This window comes from Lepisosteus platostomus, chromosome 10 (genome assembly GCF_059453375.1).
Source record: "Lepisosteus platostomus isolate fLepPlt1 chromosome 10, fLepPlt1.hap1, whole genome shotgun sequence".
Taxonomy (NCBI): domain Eukaryota; kingdom Metazoa; phylum Chordata; class Actinopteri; order Semionotiformes; family Lepisosteidae; genus Lepisosteus; species Lepisosteus platostomus.
The window spans coordinates 24256741-24282299 of record NC_142620.1 but is presented as its reverse complement, the minus strand read 5'-3'; the positions used below and the strand labels follow the sequence as shown (position 1 = coordinate 24282299).

Below are 25559 nucleotides of genomic sequence, written 5' to 3'. Positions count from 1 at the left end.
TTCAATTTCTATTGCACTATTATCTATCATTATGTAACCTTCTTTTGTTACTTTAATTTTGTTATTTTTATCCCCCCCCCAGCTCATTGAAAAGTAATTTCATTGCCAGCAACTACTGCTGCATGCTGTATTGTTGTGCATTTGATAAATAAACTTTGATTTAAATTTAAACTTTGGAAATAAAAAAAAAGTAAAAGCTTTATAAGATTATGTTCATTCACTGAGAGAGTTACAATGCTAACAGACGAGTTACTTTACTAGTCAAAACCTCTCTGTAATAATTTGACAAGATCTGTATTCCATTTCTTATAAATGTGACAAGGAAAAGAAGGACAAAAAATGATCCTGATAAACCTTCCAAAATTATGTTTACACATCACAGATATGAACTGTAGCTTGCAACACAGTTCGTTGAAGGGGATGGGGGGTCCTACAGTAATTGCAGCTGTTTCAGTTCCCAGCAGACGGGTTCACAGTTTTTACTTTGTAGGTAAAGTTAGCAAATTTATACAATACCAGATAATATTCTATACATATAATATATGTTAGAACCACCAGTTCTACTTAACTAGTCTAAGTGAATATTAAAAACAAATTCTGGGCCCAGTTTGCCGGACACTGTCAGTTTCAGTCTGTCAGGAACACCAAGCAGCAGTACTACACTGGCCAGACTCCAGCAGCATTGGTTGTACTTCACTCAGAAAGGGCTTTACTTGGCTGCGATGTGCATCATTTCTCCATTCAATTCTTACTCTGCTGTAGCCACTATGTAAGCTATTTACATATTTACACATTTGAAATGTGAAAAAATGTACAGATTGTACCTAGGAAGCAGTATTAGATCCTCCAGTGCTGGTATAAGTATTATGAAGGTGACCTATTGTTAAAGGAAAAGTGTGGTCATACAGTAGGAGTTTTGTAAACTGTTGTTAAGTAATTGAAAAAAAATGTTTTCTTCTAAAGAATGGTTTGTTAAAGGCTTCTTCATCTTGGAGATTTACTTCTGTTCCCTGATGTTTCATAAGAAATCTAATCTGTCATTGATTTTTTGAATTCCCGTTCACATGAAAGGGCAACACCTAATGACCCATCAACAACACTTCCAGCAGCAACTTAATTTTCCTTGGATAATAATATTAAAAACAGTTCAGACAGTTGCTGATGCAACAGTAGTGAAAAAAGTACAGGTACTATTTTAATGCTTTTTATTATGGAGCTTCTGTAATGGATTGACTCAGAAATCTTTACCGTGGTTTTGTAGAGTGTATTAACATGGAATTGTGCAAAGATATAAAACAAAGTTTTACTATGGCAAATTGTTATTAAACACTAACTTCTCTATAAGAACATGGCATATCAAAATACAGCACATTACCATACTTTGCTACAACATAGTAACTATAGTAACTTACTACAGTCCACTCAAAATTGTAACGCAAGTTAAGCAAATTGCTGTTTGAAGCTACAGTACATTGCAGCATAATCATGAAAGTGGAAAGTAAACCTATCTAAACAGATATGCATTGTAATCATTTACTTGTTTTGTCCACAGGAAAAATGGAAAGTTTTAAAAATATAAGAGAAATCGAGTCTATTTTTTATTCTTATTTTATGTTGTTGTTGAAATTGCCTATACTGGTAAATTTGATATGGAGAAAATGGTGTTCTAGTAAGTTATGATTTACTCCTTTACCAAAACAAAAGTGGATGACATTTATTTGGTTATTTGGCCACTTATAACAGCTGACCCTGGCACATATATGATATATATCCCAGCACTCTGTGGCTGAAGACATTTGATAGTGTTTTACTACAGATTAGTCATGGTTTACAGAAGTTAGAAGATTATCAAAGTACAGAGAACTAGTCTCCTACCATATCTTACAATTATTTCTGGCTGAATAATACTGACCTTGTATTGTCTCTTTACTGTTGGCAGTTTCTGAATGCAGCTGAGTTCCCAGCATGTACCGAGCATGTCAGAAGGCTGGCAGAGAAAATAGTGGCTTTAGGTACAGCCTTTAATTTTGTTAAGAATCGGCCTCTTGAGCAATTCCTTCAATCAGAGAACAAGCAAATTAAGAAAATCAATTTAATCAAATCAGAATTATCCTTAACTAAGGCTTAGAAATACAGAAGATATTGTTTGGGGGAAAAAAAAGATTTCCATACTGGGGTTGAGCAGTTTGGAACTTGGGAGACTTAGATTCAGTAATATTCGGGATTAATTGAAGACTATAAGAATTAGTAAAAAAGGAAAGAAGCCCGAATTAAGATGTTTTTAAAGGAGCCGGCACACTCTGCTGACCTTCCCTTTCAAGTCACAATCTAGTGATTATGGACAGATGGATACCAGCTCAAAAAAAGCTGATGTAACCATCATCAAAATAAGTGTTAAACCCTCAAAGCAATGTCTGGCAAACCCACAGCAAGTTTTTCACTTTTGCTTTCACCATGCTTTCAATGAGCTTTACTACACTTTGCTTTCACTAAAGTATCCTAGAACAAACTTTTATAAAGAATGTCTTTTCTGTCATATGGCATGTCACGGTGGCATGTACTGCCACAAGGGTACAGCTATTCCACTAATGGAATTTCTATCTACTGTAATTTTCTTCCATATACTTCTCATGCTTGTGTTCTATTTCCCAAGACTGTTTTAAAGAGACTGTCATTTCACAATGCAATACTTTTGAAGCCTTATTGGTTGCTAGACAACCCTGTAATAAGAGTTTTCTATTTGACAAGGCATAAATTGGAAAGTGGGTTTTGGAGAGGGGGTGGGTATTGGCAAGTTGGTCTTGGTCTGTCTTGCCTAGTAAACAATCCAGCATAGGGCACCACCTAATAAACTACAACCCTTCACCCTGCATGAACATTGAACCTCTAACCTAACAAAGAAGCTCTTTAATAAGACCTCTGAGCTGTGCTGAGACTGGGATAAATCTCAAGAGACAGATCTGTCTCCATTGTTATGTTTCTGTGAAACTAGCATGCTGCTCTTATTATTGGTATCATAAAAAGCTACACAACACAGAGTTGGGGCCAAAAGGGTCAGACAGTCTTTGGGATTAGAAAGGATCTGCTACTGCTGAGGGAACCACAGGAATCACCAGAAAGTTTGATTTTCATTCAACTCTGCATTTTAGAAATTGCCCTTCATTACAGCAGTTTAATCCAGTGACCAGGTACTCATGGACAATAGGTGATGCAATGGATAGAGTTGAAAAGGAATTCAATTAAATAAGCAAGCCTTTAATGGCCCAAAAAAACAAATGAAACTCCTCCTTTCATCTCTCAAACAACATTCTTCAAACTATAGCCAAAGTCAAAGTTCCTAAACACAACTGAAACATAAAGGACTAGAGCTGTCATCTTTATAGCTGTATGGAAACTGCCTCAGCTGGCAAGCTGACTAATTGTTCAGTCGAAGAAAACTCGCCCTTCTTCATCAAAAACAGTATGTTGGGGCACACTTGCCTCATTAATGGACTGTGTGTAGTGGAGTCCATTAATGAAGCAGATGGCTCACAGCGTACTGTCTGTTGTTTATAGGTTTCCCCAATGAGTTTATTGACCCAGCCAAACCACACTGACCAGGAAGGCTGGTAAGTCATGCTCAGGCAAAATGACCCTGTGTGTCTCCATCTTGCATGATCGCTTTGATGTCCATTCTGTCTCCTGTAATGCATCAATATACTTCAGACTGTCTTAACTAAGAAATGTTTTGACCTTGCTTTTTTTCCTCAAAGTAGATTTATATTTTCTGCAAGCTTTACAATAAATTTTAGTTTTTGTACAAAACACTTTTAAGCATTTTGTGTAAGAGGTATACATTTTGTTTTCCATTTAATAAAAAAGGACTTATCTGCCCCACAAAGAGTTCAAACAAGAGGAACCAGAATAATACCATGTACAAAGGGAAATGTCATAGACAGATAGGTTAAAGGAACATTGTTTTTTCAGCCTCGAAGAAGAGGTTATTATGGGGAAATTGACAGAAAAACTGAAAATCTAGGAACATAATGACAATGTCAACAACATGAGGGCAAAACTTTAATTATGAGGACAAACATTTAGGTCTGAGACCAGGAGGGACTTTTTACACAGAATGGTTGTGGCTGTGTAGAACAAATTCCCAAGATATGTTGTTGAAGCTGATTCCCTAGGAGTCTCCAAGCAACTAGTGGGTCACGTCCTCATATTAATTTCTAACTTTTTTTTCTGCAAAGCTAAAATATAAACCTAGAAGTGGGACTTGTACTGTAGACATGTTTTCTTGTATATGATGGTCTATCAAAATCTAATGCTTAATCCTCGAAGTAGCTGAGGCTTTGCATACATCATCATCAATGATTAGTGTCAGTTGCAAAGTTGGAAGTGCAACATGAAATTAAAAATAGTGATTATTACAAAGACTAATGGTTATGTTATTCATTATAATCTTCCTTGTCACAATCATAATAATAAAATGAACAAGAATTTATTTTGTATTCTTTATTTAAAACTTTGGAGAAATAGTTTTTTAATAAATTGATTTAATAAATATATAAATAGATAAGTAACAGGCCTGAAAAACAGAAACATAAAAGTTGTTAAAATCAATATGAGAAGTCCCTGGCCCTTAGAGTGGCACCCCAAGAATTAGTGTGTGAACAGCAGAGTGGTGTCACATTAAACCACAGCCATGCTGGGGGATGACTAAAGTAAATATTCTTCAGGACCCCATCTTTACAACAGATATTGAAAGACCTATACCCTATAGGCAACACAACGTAAACTACACCAACTGGCAATTTCTCCAGAAAAGATGTATTAATATCTGACACTGATAACATACAGTATAGGAAAGGAAAAGACCACAAGGCTTTATTTATAAGCTAAAGGAGTCTGTTAAAGGTGAACTGCAGTTCCAATTTCTCAGACCTGTTATTAAATCTTGGTAAAAAAAATAAATTCATTGAGATTATAAAAACTTTTTTACAAATTTTGAATCAAGCATAAAATCGTGAACCTTGTAAAAGTACTTTAAGTCGCCATTTTGTCACAAAACCACATTCGAGATTCCAAGAATCGTGATGTGGCCCTTCCTTCTCACTAGTCACCATAATGACTAATTTAATGTTCCGTATGAGCGAATAAATACAGGTTGTGCAGCAGACATTTCACCACAGAAAAGTTTCTATGTGATCTGCATAGAGAGTAAGTAGTATTTGTTGACACAACCATCTGTTGCTCAAAGGCAATATTTCTATTGGAGATGTATTCACAAGCCTGATTGTTCACAATGTAATAAGGCCATAATACATCACTGGAGGTTTTGATGCCTTGTTCTGAATCAGAGAACATGGCGCTGAGCAAACCTAGAGGTTTTACAAGATACTGTGCACATTTTACGTTTATTGTGATTTGAAATGCTGATTCTTTCTAATCCCGTAATATAAAAAAAGCATTGCGGTTCCCCATCAAGAAGAGAACTGTGAGGTTACAGGATGAGAATCATGCCCAAGACTTACTTTGACTGATAAAATGGAATAAAAAAACGAAATCCCAGAGAGGTACTGCATTCTGAGTTAAAATTAATTTAGTCTTTAGTGCTATGCAGGGTCTGTTCTCACTGGTTAGTCTGGCCTGCAATCAAATAAATTCACTTACCTGAGTATGGTTTAATCTGTTAAGGAAAAATACCTTAAAGATAAAATGAAATATCACACAGTATTGTGATGAACATAGATGTTTTTGCAAAGTTTCTTTAGCATTTTATCTTGACTGATGCATTTCTAACTAAAAGAGGGAAACATTTTAAACTGTTCACGAACTAATTTGTGTATTATCTTTTCTACCAAGTTTTTAAAAATATATCAAACAAGAACCAGGCCTCTTTTCCCTTGACTGGGATGTTCACATTTTTTTGAAACAATAACATAACTATATGAGACTACAAGAACTGGAGGACCAATTTTCAACTAGAAGAAAAGAGCAGTTTCAGTCAGATACTTTTGATTTATTTTCTGACCTTAAAAACACCCTTAATCTCAAACAAAACATTAAAACAACCACTGTTGATTGTAGCTCATGAATGTGGCAGACTGGCAACACATTCAAGCATCTGACTCCAGGCTGGGCCACCAGAGGGTGGGGCAGAACTATTTCTGTGGCATCTAAGATGCTACCACATTGTTTTGGGAGGGTTAAATGTGTGAATTCACACAACGAATGCATTTAGTTACCTGAATGCAACTCAGCTGTGTATGATTATAGTTTTTTAAAAAACAAGGACCAGAAAGAGAGGTGGTTATTATTCAAGCCTAGGATTTAGTCTTGCAAGAGACTTAAAAAATGAAAGGTTTACTTTCACTTTATAGTTTCACTTGGAATGAGATTAAAAGAGTTTAGTCTTGCTGAAGTCTAAAGTCAAAAATACTGACAAAGAGGCAGGTTCCACCAGTGAGCTCTCTCCCTGGGGTTTAATACATTGGGAAGGAGGTAAGAACTCCCTGGTGAATAGCGCGAATTTGTCTACAGTATAAAAAAAGTTTTTAGTAGTGATTTGAATGACTTTGACAGTCACATACTATAAGTTGTATTGCAGCTGATACAAGTCTGCACTATATTTAGATCAATATATTTGGTGCACACAACCTTGGACCACAACCACCTTCTCCCATGACACATAGAAACTTGACAAGAAAATAATTGAGTTCAGCACCAATACGGTTATGACAAAAAATGCCTAAAAGGCTCAGAATGAACAGTTTGAAGACCAGCTGGCTCAATTCTAGAAAGCTACATCAAGTATGTTGGAAAGGTTGGCAGACAAATTACCTAGACAACCAAGATGTAATAAGGATTTGAGGTAAAGAAGAATCAACAGGTGCATCCCCTACAGAAAACAAATACCAGAGCTTATATCAAACCTTATCTCTTGAATTTTTAAACATACAGCTGGAAGGTAAAATTGGAATGGTCTGGAATAGAGGACTCATTTCAGATTCGACAAGCCAATTAATGTCTACAACAAAAACACTAGAAAATGTGAGATTTTGTCAGGCAGGCATTACTGCCAGTCGAGGATATTGCGGCCTGGATTATTCAGGCCTGAATTAGCCTGTGTTAACCAGGTTAACAGTTTTATTTTTAAATGCTTTAACTACAGTAACACACTGGGCTAGGAAATGGATTCTGATGGATTTCAATGGATTTCAATCTTTCTACAAAGACTGAAAGGTTAGTGATGGATGCCTATTTAAAGAATCTGCCATAAATAAATAAGGCATGGCCCTAGTCTAAAATAATAGTTAAGCCTACTGACTCTTAAGATGCCATCTTTCTGAAGTATGAAATGGATCTCCCATAGTGTGTTTTTTTTAATAAGATTGTTAATAATGAGTGAAAAATAAACACAGAGATAAACCTTACAGGCTCCATTCCCACCCCACTGCCCCTCTTTAAAAGAGTCACTATATACAGTATGATCAGCAATAATAACAAAGGGATTCCAGGTTAAATAAAACTCTACTTTTGTCCTTGTGCTCCAGTATAAAATTTCCAAATTTAAAATGATCGCACATAAGAGAAAGCCATTGCACAATTGATAAATTATTGAGGAGAACTACATTATTAGCTATTGCCAAAAAAATTTGTAATAGAAAGGACCCCTGTTTGGAGATAATGAAACCAATGAGGCAGACTCGGATCTGATGGAATACTTTGGCCTATTACACTAGAGATAAGATTGGTAATTTGATTAATTCTTTAACAGGTATATAGTTCCTGACACAACAAGTGTCAGTTCTTTGTTGATTACATTGTTACATTGTTGACATGTTTAAGATTCAGAATAGCCCATTAAGTACATTCTACTTTGAAAAAAAATTATCTAATGCAAAAAGTTTGTAATGGATTAACTGAATTTTTATATTGGAAGAAAATGTAAAGGGTTTCAAACAGATTTTATGCCAATGATCATCAGATTTACTTAATTATTTACTTAGAGGTCAATATCCCACATATCTTGTCATCTCATGAAAGATACGATGAACCCTAAACAGAAATAAATATTGCATGTAGTTTAGAGATAATTGTACTTTTCCCCATCAATTTTTAATGATATTATAATTGGAATCAGTTCAAGACAAGTATTAATTTTACAACTGATCGGGTTTACTGAAATATCTGAGTATTTGGAAGAAAATATTCCACAGCCAATTGATGAAGGGAATGAATTCTCCTTTAGAAAATAACTGCTCAACCTTAACAATGCCTTGTGACTTCCATCCTGCAAAATAAATGGGTTTATTAAAATAGTAAAATCTGTCTTATGCCAAATTAATGACCCTAAGGAAGGAGATTGTTCATATTAAAATATAGAGTGTAATTTATGCTAGGCCTTCGAAGTTACAGAACTGCATGGGTTACTGAGGCAACTGAGTTTTTTAATAGTTTTACTACTAATAAAAGGGATATCTTTTGACCACAACGGAGTACAGGCAAATTGTTTGGCTACTAAACAACAATGTTGTACAAGTTTCAGTTTATATGAAGTACAATAAATATTAAAATATTTAGGGATAGATGACTTTCCTCCTGTTGTTTTGTTTTCGGAGGAGTTTTCAAATTGATACAAGATGTTTAACTTTTCCTATATAAATTTGACAGGGCACTATCCAGTATTGGAAAATCATTGAGGACTGGAGAAAACTGGAAGCATTGAGGAAAAAAAATAATTAATCTGAGGGAGATTACTCATTCTAACCACAGCAATACAACCCACAAGAGAAATGGGAAGTCAATTCCAACTGTCTAACTGTTGTAATACTGAATTGAGTAAGGCTGAATTGAGTAATATTGAGGATAAGCAATTCTTCAAAAGTAGGAGAAATGAAAAGGCCCAAATAACCAAGACCTGTAGTATTCCATCTAAATATAAAATCATAGGCCAAAGTATTCCACTTAAAATGTGTGTTGCACCAATTCACCAATTCACTTTATAACCTGAAATAGAACTGAATATATTAAATAATTGAAGAGAGGAACTGAAATGTTGTAGATAAAGTTATATTATAAGCTATAGCATATAAACTATTTTTGTGTTGTATAGAATCTGTCTGGTCTTGTTGTATTGCAAGAGCCAAATCTTCCAACCAAATTGCAAAAAGTAGTGTCAATAATGGGCATTTTTGCCACAATATAACAAAAATGGTATGAAAATATCACCATTTGTCAGAACCTGCAGCTAATACTTTTTTGTCCAAAACCCATCCGAGACAGTATTTGAAAAAAAAGGCTGAGGAAACTTTGAGTGGTACATTGGAATCCTACTCTGTTGGGCCCCTAAGCAAGGCCCTTAACCAGGGGCGCTGTATAAATGGCTGACCCTGCACTCTGACCCCAAGCTCCTCTCCCTATCAATGTGTCTCAAGGAGAGCAAGTTGGGGTATGCGAAAAGACAAATTCCTAATACAAGAAATTGTATGTGGTCAATAAAGTTATCTTATTGTACATATAAGAGTCTTCATGTATTATCTGATATGTATCTTAGTTTTGGTAAGGCAGTCTGGTCTGTGTGGATAACATAATTAATAACCAAATGTAATTGATTTGCTAAAGCTTTAGAAATAATTTTCAAGTCTGTGTTCACTAAACTAAGAACTCTGTATTTACAGCACAAAGAAGAGACTTTATTCTTTTTTTAAATAAAAGTGTAATCAGTACAATCTTCATACTGTATGTTTGGCCAATGTTTTGAATGTCAATATTTTATTAATAATCCTAAAAAACATTATGCAAAATGGTCCAAAAAAGTGGGAATCTAATCTAGCTGTTTCCTCCAAGGACATTTAAGGAATATCAATTTTGTCTAAGATGTACAGTAGTTAATATCTGTGTCTAATGTTAAAAACCTACAGGGTTATTGTGTCAAACATACAGAAAACATTTTTTATTTTCATCTGTTTTTTTTATTATTACAAAATATGGTATTAATGTGTTGTTGTTTTTTTGTGATAGCTTTCTTGCAAATGTTGTAGAACTTCAAGTAAGGCAAAGAGCCACCTTGGAGCTGAGCTGAGAAACAACAACATAACAAAACATAAACAACAGAACAAAGTTCACAGAGCAACAGAGCACAGAGCAACTCTACACCATTGTGTCTCCAGGGGTCCACATCCTCCTGCCTGTTGTAGCACCAGAAACACACTATAATTGACCTTCCAGATTTGTTGATGTCTCTTTTCTCACTTTTTTTCATCTAGTATTGCAGACTACCTTTACTTTACTGTACATTTCCTTATGTAGCATTATCACAATCCCTCTGTCCTTTAGATACTTTGAAAAAAATGATCAATGTTGTTTCCAAAACAGTGTTCTATACCTGGACTGTGCAGCTGAGGTTTCTGGTGTAATTTAATATTTCCTACTTCCAGGTAACTCACCTCCAGTGGCAAGAAGAAGAATGTTGCAGCATCAACTTTTCTAGACATTATCAGATGTCCCTGGACCACCAGACTACAGCTGCCAGCAGCAGCTGGCAAACTTCTACATGACTGTGGTTTCAGCTTTCCTCACCAAAACCTTTGTATCCCACAAATGCTGCCTATAAACCCCAGGGGCGGTCCATGTGTGCACATATATACAGTATAACGCAGGCCCTTGTGTAAGCCACGTAGAAAAAAATTATAGCAGTATCCAAAAGGCGAAAAAGTGTCTAATCGAAAAGGGCTACTACAGTGTAATACAGTACTTCCTAAATTAGACTCTCCCTCAAGTCCCTTCGGGCATATTTTCATAGTGGAAGGGGTATACTCTTGTTCAGTTTGGTAATATGAGAAATAGTGGGATACCATTCAGGTAAGGATGCAGAAAACCGTATGTAAAGATTTTAAGACTAGACTCTTGTCAGTAGTCTTAGACTGCATTGCAGTTAATTGCCATATTGCACCTTTTCTGTGTTTCTCTACAAATTCTCTTCTGAATACATTTTAAAGCTGTTCATTCCAAATATCCCCAAGAGATAGCTTGACTCAGACACATGTAGCGGCGAGGCTTAATAATAAGAAAGAATTAAGTGTTCTGAGCCTTCCCAAATGAGGCCCCATTTCTCTGTTCATCTCTGTGGTGCAGCCACAGAGAAACTATTCATGCAAGCTGATTTAAGGTTTGATAAGGACAGCTCCCAAAGGGGGATGCACTTAGCTAAGGCTGGCTATCATGATCAATGGTCATCCATTGGCGCCTATCTGTCTAGGGAGTGCCAGATGGACATCTGGACTGCATTCCTAAGTGTCAGGAGTAAGTGACTCATAACTCACCTTGATCAACCAATCAGGGACTAGTAGGGCCGAGTAACCCACGTGGGACTCTGATGCCGATGGAACTTTCAGCCAATCAATGAGCTGAAGTTCCTCCAGGTAAAAACAGGCAACACAGAGAGCCTGAGAGATTCAGTAAGATTCAGAAGGGATTCAGGAGAATTCTGTGGACTATTCTAAAGGGAATTCGAAGGAGAATTCCAGGGCAGGACAGCCCAGGAGCAGAAGGCTCCCAAGGGCAGGACATTCTCGCAGAGCGCCTCCTGACCATCCTGAGACTCAGCCCGGACAACCACGGAACGGCCAGTGTGTCCGAGTGCTAGAACTTTCCTTTGTTCTAAGAGTCTAGAGTGGAGGTTGCCAGAGAGTAACCAGCAGCAGGCCTCGTGAACAGGTCGGAACTGTGTACAGCTGAATCACTATTCAGAACTAGCTCTTCATCAGGAACGAACCGGTCCTCTTCCTGACTTGCTGGGACCCACAGTCATCTTTTCTCCTGTGCGCAAACTTTGCTAGTTAAAGCCAACACTAACTAGCCGGTCAGTGAGCATCAGCAGCGCACCGTTGCAAGCCGCACAGTACAGCCTGGCACGCAGCCAGAGAGCGCGGATTGGACAGCAACAAGCCTGCAACTGTTTCTTTGTGCCCGCAGGAGATCTGAATCCCCAGAGATTGGATGAGTATTCAACTTCAATGCATTACAGCTCGAGAATTCAATTGTTATCCCAACCAGTTGATATCAATTTAATTCCTAAGAGTTATGTACTTGTTTCGAGTATCTAATGTAGAAGTTATAACCAAGTTCATTTATGAAACGGTCTAAATGAATGATATACTGAACGTATGTCCTCTTGATATGTGTAACACTTTGTAACTGACTGAATATATACCTTTTGTATTCTGATAACCCTCTCGATAAGATCTGTTAGGTTTACATGCATATTCTATGTATTAATAAATGTATCCTCGTGTATTAGTACCTGTGTGTGTGCGTTGTTTGAGTTATGTCGCATGGTTGGACTCTAAAGCCATCAAAAGAATCAACTTTGTGATTTACTGCTACAATTAATAATTGTCTCAGTAAATGCCCAAACCCTACAGAACTGGTGCCTTCAGAGAGCCACTACATTACATTTTGGCTATGGCAACGTTACATATTTGGCGTCCCTGAACGGCTATGAATCACTACACACAAATTCAAAAAAGGGAAATACTCTGTATTTTGGTAATTTCAAAGCATAATTGAAATACTAAAATTAACATTTAAAAGGCAATTATATCACATACTTCCCCTTGGAAGCTTGACCCTGTCACTGACTAACTAGAAATTAGTTATTTTGTCTTGTATCAATTAAATGATTTAAAACAATATATTTTTTAAAATCATTTAATTTACACACACATTTTGGAATCACAATTTTTTCGGTATGTCTCAGCTCACAGCAATAACACCTGTGCTGCACAGGTGGAGTAAGAATAGATATTCTCCTTTGACTATTTTACCTACTGACCCATCGACATGTTCAATAACACCTGATAGGAGAGTTAGTATTGACTAAGAGAAGACGCATTTCTTTCACTGACTTCACTGGTTAGCGGAAACCCCAGAGAGCCCTAGTCAATTCAAAACTCCTTTCAAACACTAGCTTTATGGCATTTCATCAATCACCTGCCAGTGCTTAAGGAATACCAGACACAGTCGGATATCTTTCTAACCCTACTCCTTTCCTAGCCTATCAGAAGAGCAGAGCTTGATTTCTAGAAAACAAGAATTAGTCAAAGTAGAAGAAAGGACAGAGAAAACTCTTTCGAAAAGCTTCTTATGCCAGTACTTGTTAAGTTCAATTGGTTCTGACATTTTTCATGTACTTTTTCAACTGCTATCCAATATTTTTTCTGTAATCTTATAAATAATTAACTATGTGAATAATTTGATTATTCTAAATAGCACAATTGGTACATTAACATTTCTTAAAGCTGGGCCAGAAGATAAAAGACATTGTATCACATGCACAATTAACAATACAGTTGTCTGATGTAACTGACCGATTAGCTAAACAATCCAGGAAGTTTATCAAATAGGCCAACAACTCCAAGGAGTTCAATCAGTAAGAAAATGATCAGCACTTTTAGTGGTGACCACCACACAAAAAGTACATGACTTTTATAGCAAGTTTAGAACTTAATTAACAGCTAATATTCTTGTGAAAATAAATGCTTCTTTAAAATTTATTTTGTTAACTTTTACTGTAGCGCAAAAGACTCACAAAGTCCTATTAAAAAAATATCTTAAATTGAAGATTATCCAACTGAAATTACACAGAACACTGTCAGGGGAATGGCAGTGGTGTGAAAACAGCCCAGCCCAACATTGGCAAGACAGGTCTTGGCTCTCACACTGTTGAAAGGACAATTGGGAAAAAAAATGTTAACCCTCATCTTGTAATGCAAAAATAAAAACACCAAATGAATTGGGGAAAATCTTTTTTGTAAATTATTTAGTATGATACTACTTTATACAACTATGAAATAAGGTCCAAGAATGAAGAAGTATTATAGAAATATGGCTGCAGAAATCTTACTATCTGATCAAAGTGTGATTTTTGCTCTCCCCACTTAAATCATTTCATGGTGAAGTGTGCTGCTTATATTTGTGCATCCTTAACTTATACTTATACTTATACTAGAGGGGTATGAAATATTCACAAATCAAAATAAATGGTTTATGTTCACTTAGAATCTTCTTTAATTCTCCAGAATCACAGCTGGGAATCATCCAGCAGTGAAAAATGTAAGAAATGTCAATAACACATCGCTCAACTTTTGTTAGCTCTTAAAAAACACTATATCAAAACACCTTAATAATGAAAAATATTGTGCACTTTAAACTTTGTAGACCTTTATAAGGAAACCCATCTTATCCAATATATAGGTTGGTCCTCTTTTGGTCTGACTAAGGCACTGCTTAATACCAGCAGGCAGCTGTTGTCATAAAATAGCTGTTTGTGAAGACAAAACACCAACAGATTTTAGAAGGTTTGTACTTAAAATCTAACCATCCATCCATCCATTTTCTAACCACTTTATCCAATAAAGCAGTGGTTCTCAAACTGTGGTACGCGTACCGGCAGTGGTACGTGGAGTGCCGCCAGGTGGTATGCCAAATGACCCTGGAACTGTGTGGTGTGCGCTGAAAAATCAGGACGGGTTTTCAGATTTTGTATTCTAATACGTGTCGAATACGCAGCCTACGTACTACGATACAGTGCGCGCTAATACTTCAGTGGACACAAGAGATACTCTGTAATTCTATACCACTCTATAGGAATGCGTGCTACGGATGCAAGTGACCAATTGTATTTAAAAAAAGCTACTGTATCTCCAGCAAATAGGGAGAAAGGAGATTGTGCGTGATTTTGGAACAATGCCAATGTTGTAAACACAGGAATGCATAGAAATACGTGCTACGAACACAGGTAATCTTGTGAGCACACGAAAGCGTGATAACAGAAAAATATTTAAGAACTGTTCTAATTTGAGAAAAATACACCGAGCGTCTCTGTGTTTCGCTCCCATGCGCATGAAATAAAAACTTTAAATAAATACGGAAATAAAAAGGAAACGCGGAAAAATGCAAGCTTGCAGATTGCTAAAGCAGGTAAGCTACACTATTTTTGAAGAACCTTATTTACCGTTGGCAAAAGAGCTGACACGTATTATGTGTGGAGAAAAAGCTGCTAAACAGCTCGACCTGCTGCCCCCCTCCCCCTGAAAGACACAGTCATTCATAGAATTATTGAAATGAAGGATTATATCAAAAGTACACTGATAGAGCGCGTTAAGATGAGCAGATGTTTTTCACTGCAATTAGATGAGTCTGTAGTCGATTTGGTCAATTTGCTCGTTTACGTTATATACGAGTTTGAGGGTATGTCCCATGAAGACTTTCTGTTCTGTAAACCGCTACCAACAGGAACTACAGGAGAGCACATATTTTAGCTTCTGAACGAATTTATTGAAGAGAATGGCCTCGACTGGATAAAATGCATCTGAGTTTGTACAGACGGTGCTAGAGCAATGACAAGCTGACATAACGATGTATTTGCACGAATTAGAGAGGTTGCTCCAGAACTTAATGGACGCATTACAACATCCACCACGAGACCTTTGCCATCAAGAAAATGCCTGACAATTTAATATCTGTTAGACTCTGTTGTGAATTGTATCAAGGCTCAAAAAATTAATTCACCTCTGCTTTGCTCAACTAAACAGGCTCACCCCTCTCACTGAAATGGTGCTTTTTTATTAGTTGTTGTTAATGTTTTTTTTCCTGTAAAACACTTTGAGAAACCACCTTTAAAGGCGCTATATCAAATAAAGTTTATTATTATAATATTTATTATATGTATGTGTGAGTGTGTGTGCATGCGCGCTCATGTTAGTCATTGAGAATTTCTGGGGATCCTATGAGATGATGACTTGTAGGTGGTACTTGGATGCTTTGGTTGGATTAGGGGTGGTACTTGGTCCAAAAAGTTTGAGAACCACTGCAATAAAGGATTACAGGGGAGTCTGAGCCTATCCTGGTATGCAAAGGGGTCAAGACGGGATGCCAATTCATCACAGAGCATAGACATGCAAACGTTTGTACCAGGGGCCACCTTTCCTATGTGCCATGTAACCTACCAGCATGTTTTTGGACTGTCGGAGGAAACCAGAACACCCAGAGAAGACCCATGCGAACACAAGAGGATCATACAGACTCCATGTAGATAGCACCCCAGGTCTGGAACCCAGAGCCCCGGTCCCGCGAGGCAGCAACGCTAGTCACTGTGCCACCGTGATTCCGAACATGTCATGTGAATAACAAAATAAATATATCTTCATGTGCTGGTATTTAATTTGATGGTCTGGAAAAGAGATGGACTGCAGACTGAGTGCTACAATCTGGATGCTAAAAGGCTGTGGTTTGTGAAAGAAGAGAGATTTCAGTTTGAAGCAAGATTCTATACAGTATTAAGATTCAGGAAACGGCCATGGAAATTATGCTGATGCTGTGCTATTCTACACAGAGTGATAGTTAATTTTGAAAGGAAAATATACAAAAGAAGAGAAGGAAGTGCATAAAGTGTAAATAATAGTGTTGTGATGCAGAATTGATGCAGTATGTAAAATAAGGCTAAAACCGTACAGGTTAATTGCATACTTTTAGAAAAAGTGCACTGTAAGTATGACTTCACATACAGCATGTTAAAATGTATTCAGTTTGTAATGCTTGACAAGTACAGTATGTACTTCAGTGAAACACACACAGATGGTATTATTCTAGTATTTTAAACGTTTAACATTATTAAATGTTTAGGAAAACAAAATAAATAAAAATATATGACATATAACACACTGTGTTACAGTGCTTCACATTCTTTATTATCCCAAGAACTGAGATGCACATACCTGATTCTGCAACACAATTTAAAAAAATTAGGCAGTTCTTGTCAATAAATGTATTTTTTCATAATTCTTTGCAGAATTATCAGCTGAATGTTCTCCCAGAAACTTTGAAGCAGACTTCAGACATACTTGTGGTTTTGTGGATGTGTAAGTAAATTAGTCATTTTTAATGTACAGTATACTTACAGATGCAGCTATTCAAAATGCACGGTACAAACCCGCGGTACGGGAAAGCCACTGCAGGGCACCGCGGTAAGTGATTGGCTGGCCAAAATGACTGACAGGGGCACTCGTGATGCATTGGTCGGTAGTGAAAAGATTTAATCATTTAATCTCTTTACTGTGCACAGTTTAATCCGCTTAGTATTGAACATTTATATGGAATTTTACCACTAAAGGGAAATTTTAGGAGCTGAGCATAAAAAGAAGAGGAGCATAACGCATCTGAAGGTCATAAACGATATTAATTTAGGAACATAAACATTACTGTATGTAAACTGTACTGTGTATGGCTGGTCTTGGTAGTTTAAAGAAAAAATACACACCAGTCTTCCATTTCTCCCTAAACATTTTAAGCATGAAAGTTTTATGAAACGGTACCCAAATATGCGATTGCTGTATAGAATGAATTTTAATTTTAAAAAATTATTTAACACGAAAATTAAGCTGTTTACATCTTCCCCCTGAGAACATAATCACCCATTGCTACCCAATGCAGAAACACAGCCACTAACTAGCAAAGAGAGGACATTAGCTAGCCAATATGATAAAGAAATAAATTATTATTTTGTTTATTTCTTTTGCACATTTATTTGAACATTTCCATCGATTGTACAAGCACTTGGAAACGCCCGTTTTCCATGTAAATAGTTCCCTGGTTCCGCACCCCACACCAAACAAATATATATTTCTAAATATCACAACATGATCGAATTTAAGTCATTTTAATAACAATGAATAGTCACCTATGCGTTACAATATAAACATTTATATTGATTTAAATCGCATTTAAATCGCCTTTATTTAAAACCCATAAATAAAGCTGATACTGTTTAGACTTTTAATTATTTAAAACTGTATTACAGCAGCACAATGCATAATGCAACGTAAATCGATATCTTTGTCTTCTGCGTAATAATGTTCACCTCTCTGTCCAGCAAATTAACAATAATAATAATAATGAACTTTATTGTATATGACGCCTTTAAAGGTGGCTCCTCAAAGCGCTTTACAGGATAAAAACAATAACAACAATAGTGTTAGGCTGGGCAAACAATTTTTTTTTTATATAGAAATACAAAATGAGATATAATGATGTGTTCCGGCTTAGACATTAACGAACAGCATAACACGTGGGTGGTGTAGCGGTCGGCTCTGGCTTTCCCATCTATACCGATGCACTGCAAGTACAACCCCCCTCTCTGCGGGAGTGCTGGCTGTGACGAATTAAACCGGTTTCACAGGTATTTTCAGAGTAGAAGGGGGCGAGACTTCCAGCGAAAGACACCTCCCCCCCTCCAATACCACCCAGTAAGTACAGTACTTACTAGTTAAGAAAGCTAGGCTCCTCAATGAAATCGCTTTAACTTGCTAATGCATTGGTGTAACAGTCCGGACGTGGCAAGCTTCTAATGTCAACCCGGCTATGGCGAAAGGAACCCTTCTTTCATTGGAAGACAATGAACATATTCTAGCCCTAAATTAATTAATAGCAAACATGGTTTACATAAAATACATTTTTCCAAGAAAGTTTAGCCTTTGTCACTAATGAAACCACTTAATAAAGACATAAATATAGAAATCTTAAGATTTTTAAAATACATGACTTTGCTAAAATTTATTTAAAAATAAAAACGATTACAAACGCCAGCGGAGAGAGAGAACAGAGGAGGGGTGTTGGTTTTGCATAAGGGGCGGGGCTATGGAAATGAGGTCTATTTGGGAATGTGGAGTTACATATTCTGGCTGTTCATCGTTGTTGAGTATGGAGTGTTGAGGTATTGATTTTGTGTAATGCTTTATGTTGAAAACTGAGGTGGATTTTGTTTATGATAAAGAGGATAAACTGGGATGGGAGGAGGCTTTGGTTTTGCATAAGGGGTGGGATTATGATAATTGGAGGAATTTGAGAGAGTTTGCGGGCTATTTTTGGTTTGTATTACGAATAATTCGTACAAGATATTGAGATTTGTTATTGTTTTGTTGAGATTTAACTCCGCAAGTCTGAGTTCTTCTGTCCGTCCTATCCGAGCCCGAAAGTATTACAATATGTATCTTTATAGCAGGTGGTGTACAGCTTTTTAGTATAGATTACACTTTTCTAAAATGTATTTAAAAAATAAAAACGATTACAATCTAATCTTTCCACGTTTGATCCCAAGATCCCAAGAAAAATAAATCTAAATGGGGAGAAAGCTATGCTGAAAGTTTATTGAGCTACTTAGAAGACAAAGATATCAATTTATGTTGCATTTGTCTGATTGTGAATCAAAAAACACATATATTTAAACACGCGTTTGCGATTTAAATCAAAACGTGATTTAAATCAATCTAAATGTTTATATTGTAACGCATAGGTGACTATTCATTGTTATTAAAATGACTTAAATTCGATCATGTTGTGATATTTAGAAATATAAAAGTCAATTAAATGTCCATAATATTGCTATTCTATTTTTTCAAAGAAATGTCGCAGTACACGAATATAATCATATCGTTATTAATTTCTTTAGATACGCGATTCCATATTATATTAGCAGAAAAGCTTAAAACTATCACTTTTTTACACGCTTTTTCACATGTTAGTTAAAGACCTCGATGCTTAAAATGTTTAGGGAGAAATGGAATACTGGTGTGTATTTGTTCTTTAAAGTAGCGATTCCTGGAATCTCACTGGCTGACACCCTTCTGAAGTGGTTCCATAATATCTGGTATACGGAAAAGAAAGCGTTGATTTTATGAAAAATCAATTATGAAATTATGAAACGCTCTGTTAAAAGCAAGGGAGTTTTTATATCCGTTGCAGTAAAAGAAAATGCCTTACAAAGTGCTTGTACAAATGTGCTAAAGAAATTAGCAAAAAAAGTCATTCCTTTATCATTCCTTTATCGTATTGGCTAGCTAATGTCCTGTTTGTCAAAGAAAAAACTAAAAGTATTTTCGTTTAAAACGACAGTTAGAAAGAATCTGGACCAGCGTAATACTTTGAGTTTACAGCTTGTCCAAAGTCATTCATTATTAATACTATTAGTAATATCTTCGGTAAAGGCTTTGATGCATAAATATTTCTGATAAAGGTAGGTTATGTACTTTTGTCCAACTGAGCAATCTTGCTTTCATAAAATATACCAACTTTTTAATGACTGATGATTAACATGCTGTAATACACAGTTTAAATTTAAAAGCTCAAATGCTGTACATAAGAGGTTAAGCTTTATTGGCTCCTCCTGGTGGTTTTACAAGGTGATTCCGGATACTTTCCGGCATGACGTCAAATGACGAGATATACCGCGTGATACTGTGTTTTGATGCGACACGTCCACCGGGGTATACCGCGAAATACCCCACCCATTTTGAATGGCTGCATCTGTACTGTATCAATTAGAGTAGTTTAGCTTGCATTTGATTTGTATTGACTATACTGTATATGGCCAAATAAATAATGCATGTTGTACAGTATACTTCAAAGCAGTGTCACCTGTTTCTGTTCATGTCTTACATATCATTTTTCAAGTGCTATCATTTCCTGTAAGTATAGCTATTATCTTGAGACATACTCTTAGAAGTTACAAGAAATCTTTATCAGGATACTACAAACAGAATTTGCTCTGCTTATACTGGCTTCAATACTGAATTAAGCTGAAATAAAGGCATAGATAAAACCTTATGCAAAGCATAATAAGCTTAATCTTATTGGCTACCGTGATCAGTTTCATCATTCCAACCAAAAGCCAATGTCAATAAAAAGACCTTAAAGATGAAAGATGAACCATGTTGTTTTATGAAAAAAAGCTATTATATAAAGTTTTACCAAAGAAAAAGAAGGAAAAAATGAATGAGCTAGTGAAGCTCTCTTTGGTTGTATAACCTCTGCGATCTTTCCAAATACAAGAAGAATCACTCATCAGAAACTGAAGGAAACAGCTTTGCAAAATCTGCCTGTTAAAAAGGGGTAGAAAGAGTGACCACACGAAAGGAGCAAAGCAAATGCCAAGCAGTGCTACTTGAAAAATTTGTTTAACCTTCAACTCACTGCGAATAGTGAAAAAAGCTAAACAAGGAAGCAGCTACTTATCAAACGAACATCTTGGTATACTGGTATCCTGGATGTAATGTCTGTAAGAAGGTGTCCCTCTTGGACCCAGCTTAAGAACTGTAGCTGAATAAGGAAATAATTATGGCATGAGAACTATAAGCCAAAAAACAGCAAGAAAATGTTGCCATTTCATTGACAAAAAAGCACATTTAAACCTAACTGCAGGTTTTTTTTTCATGGCAGATAATAACACCAAGCCACCAACAGAAAAGTGTGCCAGCTGTTTTTCTTCTGTATCAACCTTTTCACAGTATAAGAGTATCTTCAATGCACAGAATCAAACAGTGTTCTGGTGAAGCCATGGTCACGAGCTAATGCTGTAAGTGAAGTTCTGTAGTGATTCTCCAACTAAACAAGACATGAAAATCTAACTTGGGGAACAGCCTGAATGCAGAATATAGCAAGTCAGAGATCTTCACTGGGAAATGTTAAGCCTGGCAATACATCATTATGAACAGGAGTTCAACCTGTGTCCACAGCAAAATAGACGTCTATTAGAACACCAAGCTTACATCATGAATACTGGCACTATCTTCAATCTTATAACTGAAAGTAAGACCTTTTTTTATATCCAGACATCTTCACTCATTAAGAACAGAAATATTTACTATTACTTGGCACTCACCAACACAAATGCAAACAAACTCACACCTCGGTCAGTTTTCCCAGAAGCCATTTAACCAACTGATATGTCTTTGGACTGTGGGAGGACTAGAGTACCAGGAGGAAACCCACACAGGTGAACATGGAAAGAACCTTCAAACTCCGAACAGATAGTATCCAGGTCCAGAACTGAACCCAGGGCCCCAGTACTGCGAGGAAGCAATGCTAGGCACTGCACAACTGTTCCACCCAATTGCTAAAACATTTTTTTTTTTTATTTGTAGATTAACACCCACCTACAGGACTTCATTAAAGTGTTTGGTTCCTATGTTTTGTTTTTTATAGTTCCTACAGAGATAATAATATTGAAGACATGCTGCATTCAGGGTTGCAACCATGTAACTTGTAGTAGGATTGTTCCTGTTTTCCACAAAAAAATATCATAACATAAATTCATAAACATAAAAAATGTTATTATGAATTTATGTTCTGAATGTATGTTAAATTAATTTGCATAAATATAAGAGTTCTGATAATATGGAACAGTCTCCCTTGTTTCCTATATTGCTATTTCTTTCCAGAACATTCCCTGGGATCTACGTTTCCATTTCGACCACTAGACATAACAAAAATTGAATTAGGATTTTCTTAAGACAACTGAGCTTTAATCACAGACACAGCCTCAATAACTGAACACTGAGACTATGAACCATATTCTTCATATATGTCTCCACTGTTCGAGACGAGTTCCAAAAATCTGCTTTGGCCTACGTTTCCATAGCAGTAAGCACAAGTTCTTAATGAGTTTCTGACATTGTTTCCAGAAAAGCTGCTGTTTTTAATTCCAGGACTCCCCATAGCCTCCACTGAAAAGTCAAGCTCAACACTTCAACAGCAGGCATCATCATATATTAGAATGTATTCCATATACTAAAAGTGTAGCAGTGTTCTAATCTGGTTATTAACCATTTAGGAAGTGTGCCTCACATTTTATTTATAGATTTAAAGTGGACAGTTATTTTTGTTATGTTCCCACCCAATTTGGAATCACTAATAGTTTTTTTTTTCACATCTCAGTTTACAATGACTAACCCTTTAACAGCACAAGGTGGGTAATGAGGCAGTCTAGACAGGACACTTACTCCAATCTGCCCAGTTTTTAGACACTTCTTTGAATATTACTAACCATGCAACCCCATACCAGTCGTTCAGTGCTGACTGAAACACTGCACCTTACACTGATAGCTCTGTAGGCACTTGGGAAGCCAGAGGGACTGACATGTTGCAGGAAGTCCAGTGAGCCCTGGGGGACTTATCCCAATACTTTCATTCAGTTGATCACCATTTCTCAGAGGCACCTGATCGTGGTCATCTGGATGACCTTGCCTTCAACTGGGACCATAGAGGTCAGATTCCAGTTGAGTTCATCAGTTGAGCCAGGTGGAAGCCCTTTTTGTATGTATCTGGAAATGTTCTCTTCCATCAAGAATGCAAGTAATGCATAGCTGTAGGACAAACTGCAGAAGAATGGATTTGGGGGCACATGCACAGTTGTCTTGAATGCAAAGAATAATAGCAACTACAGAGCCAGTTCAGTAGCCTGGAGTGCTTATTCAGTACAGTGGGCTAATTTAGGGAAGTGCAGAGAATGAGGTATGGAACTGAATAAATACGGTATAGTGAACTAACACAAAATGTCTTTGTGCTTAGTTTGCTCTCCTAAAATATAGCAATGAAAAAATAAAGAAGAAACGTTCCATCTTTAAATTCATACAGTATATAACTGTATCTAACTGGCTTGGATACAAGAGTGATTGGATATAGTGTCATGCTAATTAAAAATGTTCAGAATTTATAGATAAATGTAAGGAATTACTGTGTAATTAACTTTTGGATTCATTTAAATTTCATTATTTTCAAAAAGAGTTTCTCCTATGTCTGTAGTCTCTTTCCATCACATATTTGAAAGCAATAGGAATCCCAGGGGCTGGAGCAAGGTGATGTATTTTTTGGGAAAATCCAAGGAGAAGGAATGAATCAATAATAACAACACAGCTGAGCTGCCAGGAGTGCTTGTCCACCTGAACAAGAAACTCAATTAAACACCCCAAAAACAATATGCAAGTGTAAAAAATATGGGAATGATACTCAATTAAACAATGAGCTGTACCCAGAGCATTCACTTGAATCTTCTCAACTAGCCTGTACAATGGAAACAGAAAGGTCTACTGTACAACTTGGAACAACCAAATAACAAAAGAGCTGTTATTTTTAGCAGATGACAAAGGCTAAGTAATAAAAGGCTTAAGAACAAGCAACTACTTGTTCTTAAAATACTCCACAGCCCACAGAGGTGATAATTACAAGAAATGTATACATGGTCAAAATTAGCCATGTCACACTTATGATTCTGAATAAGTGGGAAAGAGTGTGGAGCAACTATTTGACTTTATATATACAAAAGGTAGAATAAGAGTCTTCTTTAGATAGTGATTAGTAATTCTAATCACAATACATTAATAATTTATACTGAAATAAGATTATATTTACATATATTTGATATAAACAACTCACAATTGATGTGTATGTACTGCATATTTACTGTATATCTTAGTTTCAGTGTGCTGCAAGTGCAACAAAGTACATTTGTATGTGTTCTTTTTACCAACAGGGGACAATGATAGCAGAATGGTGCTATTGAAAGTGTTCTTTCTTAAAAGCATTCTTTATCAATGAAATGTTATTTATCCAGCATTTCTTAGTTTTCTTCTATTACATTATATTAGAAAAGCCATATATGTCTCCATGCACAATCTGATTTAGCTTTTAAAATTAAACTGTTTCTGAAGCTGGTTTTATGTGGTCATCACCATGTTTTGTGTGAAACCATGTGCCTTCAGATGCCTCTGTATGAATCTAAGGCACAAAGTGTTCCCAAGAGACTAGCGCAGATAACTGATAGAATTTCTCCATTACAAAAACCCCTGTAAACAACAGTGTATCCCCCTCTGTTTTCAGAAAGGAATTCAGGAATTATCTCAGTACAAGAACAGAGCAATCTGTAGGACTGAGGAGAGATATGACTCGCAGGCAGGACAGGAAGGATATCAGATTGTATAACCAGTCAATTCCTGGGGGAATCCATATGGATAGCCTGTATTCAGGTGGGAAAAGAACAGCACTGGCAGATGGATCCTTAATGAGTTCTGAAAGTGACCAGAGCAGGAATTCAGGCTACAGCATTCCTTTGCATCCAACATAAGTGTAAGAACCACAACCTCAAGTTTTTTGGGATTCTGCTTCAGCAATGTCATTTTTGAGTATTAACAGATATGGCAACTGCCTGTTTACTTTGGCCTTGAGTTGTGTTTCTCTGCTTGTTTGCTCAGCTCTGTAAGTCTTCACTTACTTGCCACTGGATCCGGTCTTGTTACACTACTTTTAAGTACAGCATATTTCATGGTAATGTGGTTACTGCATAAAAGGTATTTATTATTATTATTCTATTTTTATTATAATACTTCAGCATATCATAATTCTTCTGTTTCTTTAAAAGTGTTCTTGCAAGTTTAGGTACAATTCCCTAGGTTCACAAACAGGTTTATTTTTCCAAAAGAAACATACTGCTTCGGAAGATGGTGTTTTACTCTACAAAGAAATGAAACAAGTGTTTTAGTCCCACCACATCTGATACAGTTGTCTACCCACCTAATGAAGCCTGTGAGCTTCTGAAATGGCGCATGACAGATACAACATGGGCGCGGGGAGATGTGTTTCACAATGCATGTTGACGTGGGATGTGCTTAGGAGTCTGTGAGGTTTACTATAAAATGATGCTTTATACGATGCAAATATGGAATGACGCATAGCCTTATTTTACA

General features: G+C 36.4%; 1 protein-coding gene across 12 annotated transcripts in view; it reads right to left on the bottom strand.

The window, feature by feature from the left end:
- Positions 1-25559, bottom strand: part of LOC148653624 (alpha-(1,6)-fucosyltransferase) — a 409984-nt gene that overhangs the window by 269862 nt on the left and 114563 nt on the right. Inside the window, exon 1 of one of the 12 annotated variants that reach the window (XM_088648871.1) lies at positions 1913-1933. The exons of the other annotated variants lie outside the window; for them this stretch is intronic. The gene's annotated coding sequence lies outside the window, so the exon portion shown is untranslated. Of the gene's footprint in view, positions 1-1912; positions 1934-25559 lie in introns of those variants that run through there. 12 annotated transcript variants of the gene reach the window in all.